The sequence below is a fragment of the Carassius auratus genome, unplaced genomic scaffold (assembly GCF_003368295.1).
Source record: "Carassius auratus strain Wakin unplaced genomic scaffold, ASM336829v1 scaf_tig00214477, whole genome shotgun sequence".
Classification (NCBI taxonomy): Eukaryota; Metazoa; Chordata; class Actinopteri; order Cypriniformes; family Cyprinidae; genus Carassius; species Carassius auratus.
The window spans coordinates 20,392-35,953 of NW_020527672.1; the positions used below are offsets into that span (position 1 = coordinate 20,392).

The 15,562-nt window shown below is 36.5% G+C and overlaps 2 long non-coding RNA genes across 3 annotated transcripts; both read left to right on the top strand.

The window, feature by feature from the left end:
- Positions 1-347: 347 nt before the first annotated feature.
- Positions 348-4,330, top strand: LOC113092112 (uncharacterized). 2 transcript variants are annotated; one of them, XR_003287513.1, is made up of 4 exons: positions 348-407; positions 2,383-2,593; positions 3,044-3,124; positions 4,144-4,330. It is a non-coding gene; the product is annotated as an uncharacterized LOC113092112 (long non-coding RNA). The 2 variants fall into 2 exon arrangements; XR_003287514.1 differs by having other exon boundaries at positions 2,383-2,582.
- A 3,391-nt stretch (positions 4,331-7,721) lies between these two features.
- Positions 7,722-12,814, top strand: LOC113092114 (uncharacterized). The gene is made up of 3 exons (XR_003287516.1): positions 7,722-7,822; positions 10,003-10,146; positions 12,619-12,814. It is a non-coding gene; the product is annotated as an uncharacterized LOC113092114 (long non-coding RNA).
- The last annotated feature ends 2,748 nt before the right edge of the window (positions 12,815-15,562 follow it).

Below are 15,562 nucleotides of genomic sequence, written 5' to 3' on the forward strand. Positions count from 1 at the left end.
AAGCTCCAAGATTTCAACATTTATGAAGGGAGATACTGACTTAGAAATACAGGTGAACTGAAGAAGCTCATGAAATACATGAATATGCCTTTTTCAGAATACATTTCACCAATTTTAAGAAGTCCCTGACTTCATAACGTAAGTCACACTCAACCTAAAACTAAAAATATAGATTGTGTTATTTTAAGATTATATTTTTAGTAGTAGAATATGTATATTACATATTATTATAATTGTTATATATTATTCTGTCTTTTATCTCCATTTCACCTCTACTCTAGCTTGTTTCCTTCTAATGAACCTGGAACTGCAGAGTAAATATTGTTGACTCTGTGTCAGATTGCTTGTTTTGTTCCTGGACTCTTCAGTGATGACGATCAGAGTCTGAGTGAACCTGCTGTCAGACAGTGAGTACCGTGGGGTTTCAGTCAGGGCCTTCAGTAAACAACTGTTAGATACCTGTACACATCTTACACATCTCTGTTACAGCTAACGCAGCCATATGTGTAAAGGTGCGGTCACACTAGCCTTTGAACGTGCAAAATTATTTTGGACGCCACTGCGAATATGGGCGGGAGCAAGATATAACGGTTTCCCCTTATCACAACATGGGTTAATCTGTGCTTTTACTGTGTCTTTGGCGATGGTGTCTCTCTCTCTCTCTATAAATATACACACTAAACAATAAAAAAATATAGAACGTGTCCTCATTCAAATGTGCCATCTGTTCCTGTTTCCATTGACACTGCGAACCATGCAGCTTCTTTTTAAATTATCTTTTAAATATGTATTATATAAAATAGGATGCTGCACTACGGCTAAAATTAGCACTTCATTTTTTAATTTCTGTACAGAGAGCTCACGCAGTGACGTATCGATCATCTACTGGTCCCACGACTTCACGTGATGCGAATTCGCAGGTCAAAGTTCACCAAACTTGAACTTTCGAACGCAGCGAAATGCGAAAATTTTCGCATGAGCCTGGGTTTCCGGTCTGACGCATTCGCATGCGTATGAATGGAAGTCAGTGGAACGAAAAGTGCAGTGTGACCGCCCCTTAATGCACATATTATGCCCCACACAGGCTCTCAACAACAATGACGGGGCTGATCAACAACTTCAGCAGTAGGCTAGATTAGTGTGGGTTAAAGGGATAGTTCACCCCAAAATGAAAATTTGCTGTTAATTTACTTTCCCTCAGGTCTTCCAAGGTGTGGGTGACTTTTTGGTAACAATTTATAATAAAGTTCAGTTGTAAGTCACTTTTAAGTGAGTAGTTAATGATGAACTAATCATTTACAAAACATTCATAAGCGCCTAATAAGTGATATACTAATAATTTGTGTACTTTTTGTAAATTCATTTTAAAAGTCATTTACAAGTAATTAGATTATGATTAACTAATTATTTACAAAACATGACTGTGTTCATAGAAATAAATGATGTTAATATTTTTATCTATGTTCTGTAGATTAAGTTATAAATAATTTACAAGTGACATGAATATACATTCACTAATGATTAAGTAATATGCTATGATTTACACATCTTTCATAAGCAATCTTAAAAAAAATAACATCATGAAAAAAATCAAACAGATCCTTAATAGTTAATAGTTAGTAGTTAATATATTATGAATCACTTATAAATCATTGAAATGTCAACATTGTACTATTATCTCACTGAACATTATAAATCATTTACAAAGCTTTCTGCACCCCCCAATCTAAGGTGTAAACTACTCATCAGTTGTAAATGTTGTACAAACTTTGTGGTTTCCAGTTGTGTGTGCGTGTATATATATATATACATACATACACACATATATATATATATATATATATATATATATATATATATATATATATATATATATATATATATATACACACACACACACACACACACACACACACACACCAACACACACAAAATCAACCAACCTGTAACCGGAAAGTTTACATTTACAACTGATGAGTAGTTTACACTTTAGATTGTGGGTGCAGAAAGCTTTGTAAGTTATTTATAACTTAATCTACAGAACATAGATAAAAATATTAACATCACTTATTAATCATCTATGAACACATAGTCATGTTTTGTAAATGATTAGTTTACCATTAGCTAATTACTTTTATTACATGGCTCTGTGGGTACTTGATTCTGATTGGTCAGTTGCGACATTCCGATGCATGTTATCCCTGGATAAAAACCTGTAAAATGTACTAACACAGGCTCATCCGGGTAACAGTAGTTGGTGCTGTACTCTTGCTTTAACTATTTTTTTTTATTGGTGGAAGCTGTGCATTTGTTTAGCTAATAAATTATAAAAACTGTGTACAACAGTTGTGTACAATTGTTTAATTTTGTCTTCCTGGTTAGGGTTGGCCTGATTGACGATGCCATCGTCCATCGCCGATGGCTGATAGACATCACGATGCTGCGCCGGAAACAGCGTCATCAGCTCCAGTATCTCGCCCGTGCATCTGTTGTCATGCGACAGAGAAGTCACGTTCTATAGACAGTTTCTATAGACAGTTGTGAGGGTGCTGACAGCTGGTTGCCCAGGCTATGGATTAAAGGTAATACTGTTGTAAGTAGTGTTCATTTTCTCCTAAATACCGATCATTTCGCTTCATTAGACCTCAATGTATCACCAGTAGCCACCGGTATTGATTTGGTCTTGTATTATCAACTACATTATTATCAACTAGAGATCAACCGATAGTGGATTTTTCCAATACTGATAGCTAGTTTGGACCACACTGGCCGATACCGATTTATAGAGGGCGTGCTGTCATTGAATGTCAAAATTTGATTGGTTGATGATTCTGTCACTAATGCTTGTAACAAATCAGATGTGACTTCTTTCATCAAAAGGGGAGCACAATCTGTAGTGCTGGCCATAGACTTTTTGTAATGTAGGATATTCCAGGTCAACCTCAACTAAACTAATCACAAGCAATGTGTGAACATTACACAAATGTAAATGATAACTAAATAGTCTGTAAAAGCATTTTTCACACAATTTTGTTTTTTATAGGGCCAGCAGAGCCCTGCTCACCCTGACGGCCCGCCGCTGCTGTCAGACAACATCTCCAAGATGCTATAAACTGCAGGACTAGTAAGTACAAACTTGAACATACACAACTGTATCATAAGTTTGGGAAGGTATGGTTTTTTGTGTTTTTGAAAGTCTTTTATGGCAACCACAGTTTAATATATGAAATGAATACAGTTCACTACAATTTAAAATAAGTTTTCTATTTGAATATATTTAGAGAAGTCATTTATTCCTGTGATGGTAAAGCTGTTTCAGCATCATTACTCCTGTCTTCAGTGTCACATGATCTTCAGAAATCATTCTTATATTCTGATTTGCTTCTGAAGAAACATTTCTGACTATTATCAGTGTTGAAAACAGCTGTGTTCCTTCACTTTTTCAGGATTCTCTGATGAATAAAGTTTTAAAACAGTACAGTGTTTGAAACAGAAATGTCTGTTTTAACTTTTGATAATTGATAAGACAGTGATAATAATTGAAAATGTTTATTGAGCAGCAAATCAGAATGATTTCTGAAGGATCATGTGACACTGTAGACTGGAGTAATAAAAATTAGCTTAGATCACAGAAATAAATTACATTTCACAATATATTCACGTAGAAACTGTTGTGTTAAATTGTAATATTTCACAATATTACAGTTGTTTTACTTGCTATTTTTGTTTATTGATTGGTGAATTGGAAGTGGATGTGTGTTTATTAAACCTACTTGTGATTAAATCATATATATATATAGCAAAATAAGCTCAAATTGAGGCAGCAGCATCTATGGTGCATGGCCTGTAGTGAGGTCACTAAATTCTAATACCAAGAATTTATCAAAGTCCACTAAAGGAAGCAAAACCTATTGGTATTTTACTTTGAAAATAGCCTTCCTAATAATATTTGGGGCTCGGACACACTTTTTTTTGTTGTTGTTTAAATTAAATTAAAATACATAGTTTAGTATTCACACAACACATCTAATAACCATGCACTCCAGTTATATGTGATTAAATAAATAATATTTTGTTTGAAATAATATGAACAGCAGCAGCTATTCTAAACTTTCTCCTTTTTATTTCCTGTCTCTATCTCAGGATGTCAATCCCAAGGTTTCTAGAGATTACACCAGCTCCAAACTGAATCCAAACTCACTTGTGAAGACTTCAGATGACACCAACGCTCACAAAGACTACAACTGTACATGAACACACAAAACATTGGACACACAAAACAATTATTATCCTTATTTTGCCTATAAGGGTAAATTTGATGATTTTCAAACTGCTTTATTGTAACGTCTCTTATATCTGTAAATGAACAATATTTACTCTCTGAGTTATGTGGACCTACATGTCCCCTTTTATTTGTAAGCATCACTTTAAAAATGTTGAAAGATAATGTTAATGTTAACTGAATACAAAACTAGAGACTTGTTTAGTAAGATTTTATCAGAAAATATTTTTGAACTTTTATCATGCAATTTAAAACATTTTAATTGCTCAATTAGGAAACACTTTAGAATAAGGTTCCATTAGTTAATGTATTAATTAACATGAACAAACAATGAATAATACATTTATTACTGTATTTGAAAATGAAAATACAGTTATTCATTGTTAGTTCATGGTAATTCACAGTGCATTAACTAATGTTAACAAGCACAACTTTTGATTTAAATAATGCATTAGTAAATGTTGAAATTAACATGAACTAAGACTTATAAATGCTGTAGAAGGATTGTTCTTGCTTAGTTCATGTTAACGAAAGTAGTTAACTAACATTAACTAATGGAACCTTATTCTAAAGTGTTACCCTTAATTATTGTTTACCTGGTTTTATTTTGTGTTTATGTAACTTTTTAAAAAGTTCTTGGCATAAAGTTTGCATGCGATGCTGACAGCACTGAACACATGACTTTTTATTATGAACTAGATGGTCTTCCCAGTGAGTCTCAGTCATCTCTGGCTTTTTAAACTTTAACCTTGAAACTTGCATTTCCTGTAAACCTACTTTGAAATAAGTATTGTCAAAAGGTGCTATACTCATACAACATTTAACCATGCAAGTACTGTAGTAATGGTTATTTTTGTTTTTACTATGGTTTTACTGCAAAAGCTGTAGTAAAATCATGGTTAATGTTCAAAAGACTACAAATAATCCCGAATTAATCCACTTTTGATCAAAGCATCTGGTAAATGTTATTGTATTTGTACATGTAATATGAAATAAATGAAAATATTAATAAAGTTGCGTCTGTTCTTGAGAGTGGTGTGTATGGTTTTATTATAAACCAGCGGCGGTAGCCGCGGGTGGTTCGTAACGATGAGCTAAACGCCGGTGAACCGCGTCCACGCAGAGCGGCCGGGATGTATCGTCTCAGCATCGGCCAGAGAGCATTTCCGATCAGAGGCCGACGTCGCCGAGACATCTTGCCTATTAGCAAACGCTCCCTGAGCGATATCGTCCCGATGGAATTTTGTAGGTCGGCTCGACATCGGCACAACGTATGTGTGCTGTCTGGGTCCTTTGTTTCCGCCTTTCATAAAACCTTCCGCCTTTCATACAACCGGGTAAACAATAAAAGATAACTTTACATTTTGAATATTTACTTACCATAGTCTTTCACTCGCTTCTCGCTTCTATCACGCTGAGAAAATGGCGGCTGCTCGCACTGGAGACGTACGATCTTGACGTGACGTGCGTGCTCTCCTTCACGTCCGCGTCCTCAACCCAGACCCGCTGGGTTAAAACAATTTTTTTTTAAACTTATTTTCTACCCAAACTTGGGTTAAAACATCCCAAAGTCCTATCCAACGGCCTCAACCCAGCAGTTGGGTTGAAAAAACAACCCAGCGTTTTTTAGAGTGTAAAACTCATCTGTTTAGCTGTGCATTTATTGAATGAGCACTGTGCAATGTCCGAACTCAATGCACTATATTTTCACTGTTTTTTATTTTATGTAAAATAATTTTGTAGCTGTTTTTAAATTCATTTTAATTAAGTAAATTTTTTAATCATTATAAAAGTTTTAAAACTGCTTGTTTTATTTTTGTTATAATTTTTCTTTATGATTATTTTACTTTCTTTTATGTAAAGCACTTTGAATTCACCCGATTCGAACGTTATCACTCGGGTGTTGAATTACCATTGTGTATGAAATGTGCTATATAAATAAACTTGCCTTGCCTAGTGTGTTAGTGGGTTATATATATATATATATATATATATATATATATATATATATATATATATATATATAACACACACACACACACATACACACACTACCGGTCAGAGTTTGGGATCAGAATGATTTTTAATGTTTTAAAACACTGTAAAACATGTAATATTGTGAAATATTATTAACATTTTTCTATTTTAATATACATGAAGGTGTAATTTATTCATTTGATGTGCAGCTGTATTTTCAGCATCATTTCTCCAGTCTTCAGTGTCACATGATCTTCAGAAATCAGAACAATATGATGATTTATTATTAGAATTATCAACAGCTTTGCTAATAAATATTATTTTGGAATCTGTGATACTTCTTTCAGGATTCTTTGATGAATGAAAAGTTAAAAAGAAGAGCATTTATTTAAAATAGAAGACTTTTCTAACAATATTCACTACAGTTTAATAGTTTGGGGTCAGTAAATTTTTATCCTTTATTTAATAAGAAATTTTATTCTTTATTACATTTTAGAATCTTTTATTCAGGATGTGTTAAATTGATAAGAAGTGATATCAAAGATTAATATTGTTAGAAGAGATTTATATTTTGAATAAACGTTGTTCTTTAAAAAAAGATTATACATCGAAGAATCCTTAAAAAAGTATCGCAGATTCCAAAATAATATTTGGTAGCACACCTATTAATAGTTCTAATAATAAATCATCATATTTTCACGATTTCTAAAGATCATGTGACACTGAAGAGGAATGATGCTAAAAATACAGCTGCACATCACAGAAATAAATTATATTTGAAAGGATATGAAAATATAAACCATAATTTTATATATTTTATTTTGATAATTTTGAATTATTACTGAGATACAACCTTTTTTTTTAACAAGTTCATTGAACAATAATAAATGAAGTACCTGAAGCTGACAATGACGTAAATGTATAATAATTAGCAAAGATGGTTAATTTAGCGCTGTAAATGCGCGTATGAGGGGCGGAGACGCCTGCGGAGCGTCAGACGCGAGTGAGGACCAAACACAGCAGAACGGTAGGAAACTCCACTCCTCTTATTTCTCTTTTACTATAGCGATTTATTTTTAGATGCGTTATCTGAGTCTTTCATAGAGTTGTAGAGTTATTAGAAAAATTGAGTTATTTTTTACATTCTTTGGTCGAAGTTTTCAGATCGGGACTTCGGAGCCTGTTCGCGACTCGGTTTGTTCAGATCGGCACTTCGGAGCCTGTTCGTGACTCGGTTGTTTCAGATCGGCACTTCGGAGCATGTTTGGTGATGTTTACTACTGATGTTTGGTGAAATGCGCTTCCGAGTCCCGATCTGAATCAATCCCACACAGCAAAGGAGTCCGTGGCGGACCCGCCCTCAAGCCGCCAGATCCGCCTGACTGTCAGATTCGTTTTCGCTGCGCTAACAGGATCGGCCCCGCCTCCAGGATCGGCCCCGCCTGCGCTTTTAATCAGCGGGCCCAGAACAGATCACATACGGATCCGCACTTCGGACGCGCCTTAGATAACCGCCGTGTGGGAATTAGTCGGGATCTCCTTCGCGTGAAGTTCGGCTGCCAAGTAAGTGTAACGTTAAGATATATTTTATTAATGTTATATCTGTCATTGAAATATAATCTATCGGTGTTACCTGCTTTGTCGAAGGTTTTGGTAAAAATTTTCGTGGATTTTGGTTGCCATTTTATTAGCCGTTGCAGTAGGCTTGTGTAGCATAAAGTAGCCCATGCCTGATTGTAATTCCCATTACCCATATTCGAGCTCTATCGCGGCGTCCTATGTTAATTTGTTTTAATTTGGGAAAGTATGTAGTCTAATTCATTGCAGTAACTTGGTGCTAGCTTGGTGCTAATGTTAGTTCTTTTGGACTGACAATCTGAACGTAGCCTATATCGGGATAATAAATAGAAGGAAGAATTGCAGTAAGAGCTAGAGCTCATTCGGATCTTTACCACATAACCTTAGGTTATTAATGTTAGTTTGTCAAAATTTTGCACTCTTTCCTGCTTACCAACTACTTCTCTATATGATTTTGCAGCTTCCATGTGTTTTTTCGTGGTTTATTAGTGTACAAACACATATCGTCACCTTCCTAAAATAATTGCCTACGTCATTTTTTGACAAAAATGATTTCTTTTGCATAAGATATCTTCTCGTGATGTAAAATTGCCCACATCCTCAGTTGAACAGATCGTGCAATTCTACCCCTGTAGTATAATCGCCTATGTCAAAAGTGTGACTTTTGTGTGCCTTATTTTGCCTAAGTCAAAAGAAGCAATTTTACAAGCTTTTCAAGATGGGTCCGTGTATGTTTTCGTCATTCGATTTTCTATTTAAAAATAAATAAAGATAAATGAGAAACGGTTTGATTTTCGTTTTTTTCGTTTTGTTTAAGAAACGGAAAACGAAAATTTAGCTGGATTTTTCGTATTTTTGTTTGTGGGTAAAAAATCAGATTATGCTTTAATATTTGTTTGAATGTGTGGGCGGCGCTGAAACGCCCCTTTCATCCCCTCTGTACTGCACCGACAAGCAGCAACCGCTGCTCAGGTTATCTTCACCAGGAGAGAAGCGGCAGACAGCAGAGTTTATTAATAATCCTGCGAATTCTTTGCTAGTGGTGCTTGTAAGATAAGATATAATAATAATAATAATAATAATAATTAATTAAATTAATAATAAAATAATATATTTTTCCGGCTGCTGCATGTTATTGACAAAGCAGACTTGACAACTTTATTCATAAAACACCATTTGAATTTTACTTTAGCCTGTGATCTACAACGACATGGAATAAAATATATTAAAATGTATATTAAAATAAGTTAAGTTTTCCCCGTAATTAGTCTACTTTAAATGTTTTAATTATAGGCTATAGGCTACTTAGAATTATGAACAGAATTCACGCATTGTGTAGATGACCGAATATGGTGTGACATCATTACAGATAATGAGTTCAGACTGGAAACACTGCACCTCTGGTTGGTTTCATTTGAATTACATAGGCCTAAATATAAAATTATTGTTATTATTATACTATTTAAATGGCTTATTTTAAAAGTAGACATGTCCAGCTAGACATGGTTTGTCTGATGCATGAGCCTGGTTCATTTCTGACGTTTCAGAAAGAAGTTAATGTAGACCGAGATGGCAGAAAGCAAATCCTGTTGAGTTTTCATGTTATTCAGGGTGTCTTACGACCCAAACTGACGGAGCATAAGCTCTTTCCTCTTGTTATCGGGATGGAAGCTGTGGATCGGGATCTGCCGATCGGAGAAGTGCAGCAGACTACACTCTACAAGATAAAGCTTCAGTTGCTGTTGTTTGTATAGCAAATGAAAACATGTTAGGCTGTGAGGTTTTTCTTAAACGGGCATAGAATAAAATTAGAAGGCTAAATAAAATCTGCACATTTCATGTCATTGTAGATCTTACAGTAAAATTCAAACGTCATTGAATAAATTAATTTCTGTTCGTCAAAAAAAAAAAAAAAAAATAAATAAATTATATATATATATATGTATATGTGTATAAGCTTGCAAGCACCACTAGCAAAGAATTCGCAGGATTAATAAACTCTGCTATCTGCAGCTTCTCTCAGTTTGCGGTTGCCGCTTGTCGGTGCAGTACAAAAGGGATGAAACATTTTCAAACAAATATTAAAGCATAATCTCATTTTTTACCCACAAAAATAGGCTTTATACCTTGTCTGTATTTTAAGGTGTTTTGTGACTTACTTTTAGATTTCTTCTTTGGCCACGATTGGTGGAGAGAGTGGAACATCCTCTCTCGGATGTTCACAGAAGAAGTGGCCAAGACCATAAGCTCGAAGGGGGCAAATGGCAAGAGGGCATTCAGTCACATGTCGTCGAAGACACTAATGTACCGTAAGTCACTTTAAGTATTCAGCTGCAGGGAAGGGAAGGGAAGTGTAACGGCTCCCACACACAGCTGCGTGCGGTGCAATGCTGGGGTCGGCTGAAACTGTAAACGGTGTTGCCAGATTGGGTTGAGTGATTTACGCCCAATCATGATCGAAAACCCGTCCCCTTCATCAAAAAATCTGCCCCAACAACGATTCTGTCACAGATAAACAATTTAACTCCAATCTGCCCTACAATTTAACTTTATCTGCCCGCCTAAGCCGGTGTTACAATATATTCGGTTCCTGGAATATCTGATTCCAATGGGTGGAGCTACCATGAATATTCACGACACCATAGCGTGGCGGGGCGACAAATACAAGCGAGCGGAACATATTATTAGCACTTCAGATGGTGTTTTGTTCTAAACTACTTCTAACTGTTCGTTTCTCACGAATGACTGAGATTAAGCTTTTTAAATGTCTATTATTGCATGTTTAAATAAATATTTACAAATATATTCTTGTGTTTTGATTCTGTCTCCCAAAGTTGTCTGTAGGCTATTATTGAAATAGCTTTTATATAATAACATGATAGCTCAAGACAAATTAAAATGTATTCTCATTTAAAGAATATAATATATATAATTTTTATAATGTAAAACAATATGCATGAAGTTATACCTGTCCTAAATATGATCTAGACTGTTTAAAATTGATAAACAAAAACATCTGCCTCAACATATTTCTGTGTAAAAATTTAGTTTTTTTTAAAGCATTCATTCATTAACTCGAAATTACTTTTAAAGTAAGATACAGTGTCTTAAAATTACATATTTTATTCATATTCATCTGTAAAAACGAGAATGTTAGACAAGAGAAAAACATGGGATCAAGGACAAAATTATACAGCAGGACCAATAAAATATTTACTATATTATTCAAATATGTATTTAGAAATGTACCTTTCCTTAATTTTTGTATACCCATGCCTTCTACACCAGTGTTTTTGTGTTCACTTGTTTACAAAAAGATTACATAAGAATGATAAAATTACTAAACTGATAATATGTAGGCCTAATTTTTATGATTAATGGTTAGTAATTATTATAAATTAATTTGACCAACGTTCTAAAGCATTGCTAGAGAAAACAATTGTTAATGCATCTGAAAGCTTAGCATTTATGACAACCTTTGATAAAGTAAAGGTTGTGTATCAAAAAGATTTTCAGTTGAGTCAGTATAAAGCAACATCCAAAGCATGCAACATCCAACTCCAAGGTCTTATGTTGACTTAAACAATCAGCCTATAATTTAAAGGTTATTTTAATAATATGCAGACAACTTTGGGAGACAGAATAAAGACACAAGAATATAATATTTATTTAAACAGCAATCACACACCTTTTAAAAATACTAATCTGTCATTCATGAGAAATGAACAGTTCTATATCATAGAATGTCAGCAACAACCCCCCCCACCCCCACCCCCCCAAGGAAGGAACTACATCACCTTCTCAGTGAGACTTGAATGGGAGAACTGAGATATATTGGAGCAGCCTTCCCTGCGCTTGGCCTTCCTAACATGTTGTGGTCCCTAAAAGATATAGCATATAAAATTGTATTACTATAAGCTATAGGCCTATGTAATTATTCGTTAATTATGTTTAAATATGTAGATTACTTTTACTATTTACATAATCTGTTTATACAATTTATGTAAACTGCTTTTATTTATTTTCCATTGCAACTTTAAAAAGAGTTTTTTTTTTTTTTTTTCATGTAGCCTTGGCAACTAGCCTGAATAATATGCAGATGAAATGAAACTTGTCAACTCACCTCAACATGCCTTTTGCAATCACACACTGACAATTGATTGGTTGATTTGCAGAAACAGGCCAATCAGGATGCTCTCTGTCTGACATGCGCTTCGCACACACGCACATTGGCACACATACGCAAGGTCTCTCGCTCCCTCTACCTCCATGCCATGCGTGCGCTACACGGTTTGAAACAGTATCTGTTTCGCATGCGTGCTTTTGCTCGCTCGGTCTAGATTCCGGGAGATTTTAACTGATTTGCGGGTCTCAGGGAGCCGCTTTCAATATGCGGGAGACTCCCGGAACTTCCGGGAGATTTGGGATGTCTGAGTAGTTAAGCTTAACTTCATTCAACTTTATTACCTGTTTGAAATAAATAATCCATAAAACAAAACGAGGCGCTCACGCTAATAATTTCTGTTCCACTCACTTGTATTTGTCGCCCCGCCCATGCTATGGTCTCGTGAGTATTCATGATAGCTCCACCCATTGGAACCAAATATTTCGGGAACCGAATATATTGTAACACCGGCTTATTTTCCCCAGCCAACGAAGTCAAAAGATGCCCAATCTGGCAACACTGATTAATTCCAGCCAATAACTGGGCAGCCCGGGCTTAAGTCATAAGTAGCCTACCAAATGCATGCTGAATTTAAAACCTCATTTTGTGTCTACAGGTGCTGTACGTGCAAATAGTTTGTGTCGCACAGCCACAGACATTCAACGTTATGCCATACGATGGTTTAACTTGGCTGCAGACCGTGGTGCGGCAAGGAGGCGCCTGACCAACCGGTCTAACCAGGCTGAGGCAGATGATTAGGCTACTTATGGTCATGTTTTCTTTTGTTAAATAAAATTTTTATTTGTTTCAAATTGTTTCAGTTTTAATTTAAATAGTCTGTCGCAGGCTACATGTTGTTTTCCAATTCAGAGACCATGCCCTTTACAAATTCTATTGGCCTGGAGCCCAGTGTGTTTAAACCCCACCACGATCAACTGCAAGATAGAATACAACCAACTTACTGCTCCTTTTCAATAATCCGACTTGCATTCCAATACTTAAAAAACGTATGTTTGCTACTTATGTCTCATGTCAACTGTAAATGGTTACATACAACTTAACAGATATAAAACACATTCCCATTTCCCAGAATTTCATTATAATCAGAAAACATCTCCTCTTGTAGTACTTACAACTAGTCTTGCTGATCCTATCACTTAGAACTGACACTGTTTAAAAACAGCACTCACTGATGGTCTTTTTGTACTCTACATATATATATATATATATATATATATATATATATATATATATATATATATATATATATATATATATATATATATATATATATATATATATAATTGTTGATAGAATTGCCTTAAAAAGAAAACTGTGTAGGCTAGCATGTTAGTCGCTTTGGTTAAAAATGCGTCAGCAAAATGTAATGCAGCCTAATGTATCACATACCAAAACCCAGAGACACTTCAAGCCTCGGATTTCACAGCTATTTCTTCTCCTGACATCTTTAACAAGGCACAGTTCAATCACGTTCACACACTGGATTCACAGCATGAATTTTGGATGAAGAGGATGTTATCAGGCAGTGTGGTGGAAAAAAGTGGCATTGCAGACGGAATTTTATGAACGGGTCCAAAACGGACCCGGGCCGGATACGATGCTCATATGACCGGGTCCAAAACGGACCCGGAGCGGATATGCGGCTCATTCGCGGATCCAAAGCGAAGCCGGGGCGGATGTACCCATTTATGTACGGATACGCAATGGGACCGCGGCGGTGTCGGGCCGGATCCGCGAGCCGCCGCGGTGTGCAAGTGGACGCAGTTTCGGATCCGCTTTCTGGATCCGTTCCGGAGTTCACTGTACCTCCGCGGCGGATGCGTTTCGTAGTCAGTTTGCTGTCTGGGATGTTTTGCGAATCCGCTCCGAAGTCCCGATCTCAAAATGATTCGTGAAAAGCGCTTCGGAGTCCTGATCTGAATCAAATGTTTTGCAAAACCGCTCTGAAGCCCCGATCTCAAATGATTCGCGAAACGCGCTTTGGAGTCCCGATCTGAATCAATGTTTTGTGAACTCGCTCTGAAGTCCCGATCAAATGATTCGCGAAACGGGCTTCGGAGTCCCGATCTGAATCAAATGTTTTGTAAATTTTTTTTCAAGCCCTGAAATGATTCATGAAATGTGCATCAGCAGGAGACTCCTAGGCGGATCCGCCTTCAAGTTCAAATTCGTTTTGGTACTGCCCAGAGTATCAGTTCCGCCTCCGGTCGGCGCCGTCAAACAGCGGATCCTGACTGAGCGAGTTCAACACACCGAGGAGACAAATTAAGATGGCGGAGTGAGCGGTTTAGTCTCAAGCAGGCTCCGGAGAAAAATTAGTTTTTCAAGTCCAAACTTTACCTAAATGAAAAATCAACCAAACCATATTGTAACAGTAGTGACTTTTATTTGTTTTTGACAAACGTTTGAACTTTTTGAGGAATAAATTGCACTGAAATTACTAACGAACAGAAAGATGGAAAAACATGGAGAAGCTGACATCGTCGACCATGCCTACTGCACCACTGTGCTGAGTGATGTGAGTGAAACGAGTGAAAACGAAATCCAAGAAATGGAACAGTCTTGTGCTAATCTCGAGGACGATCAAACTCCTGTAAACAGTCCTCAACCCAAAAAGTTGAGGAAGAGAGCCGCGAAGGCAAGGGAGGATAATGCAAATAGCTTTTTGCTAGCGATTGAGTCTGTGATGAAAAGATTCGACGGTCTAGATGGGAAGCTTGAAAACATTGAAGCGAGGATGAATAATGTTCAAGAAGCTCTGAAAAAGTTTGATGCCCTAGAAGTCAAACTGCAGAACATCGATGAACGCACCGACGCTATTAAACGAGCCACGGATGAAAATAAAGAAAACATCGAGAAGTTACAAAGACAAGTTGAGTTACTGGCGGCAGAAAACAAATCCCTGAAAGAAAAGGTGTTGGAAGCTGCGAGATACAAGAGGAGGTGGAACCTCAGGCTCTTGGGGTTACCTGAGAAGGAAGATGAGAAAACCAGGGACGAAGTCATAGGTATCCTTACGAGAGTGGTCCCCGTGTCTGTTGACGAGCTCCGCCGAAATGTTGACACCGTTCACCGTTTGGGGATAAAAGGTGCAATGAACAACAACATGCCAAGACCCATCATTATACAGTTTGTTTCGCGAACGGTGAAGGAAGAAGTGTGGAAGTTGTCGAGGGAGGCCAGAGTGTGCAAAGAGAAGAAGATCATCTTTAAAAAGGATTTCTCCAAAGAGGATCGGGAGGCGAGAGAGAAGCTGTGGCCACGGGTGGATGAAGCCAGGCGCCGCGGAAAGAAGGCTTTTTTGAAGGAAGGATACGCGATCATCGATGGGAAAAAGGTTTATCCTTGATGCATATATGCAGTTCCATAACTTCGATTGAAAAACTAATACGTTTTCAAGTGGTTGTTCCTCTGTTGTTATGGGCTGTTGAATAGACTGGGGGAAAAAGACTATGACTAAATAGGCCAATGGTGGTTATTTTTTTTTATTTTTTTTTGACTGAAACATTTGGAGGTTTGGTTGAGTCCTAATATAGGCT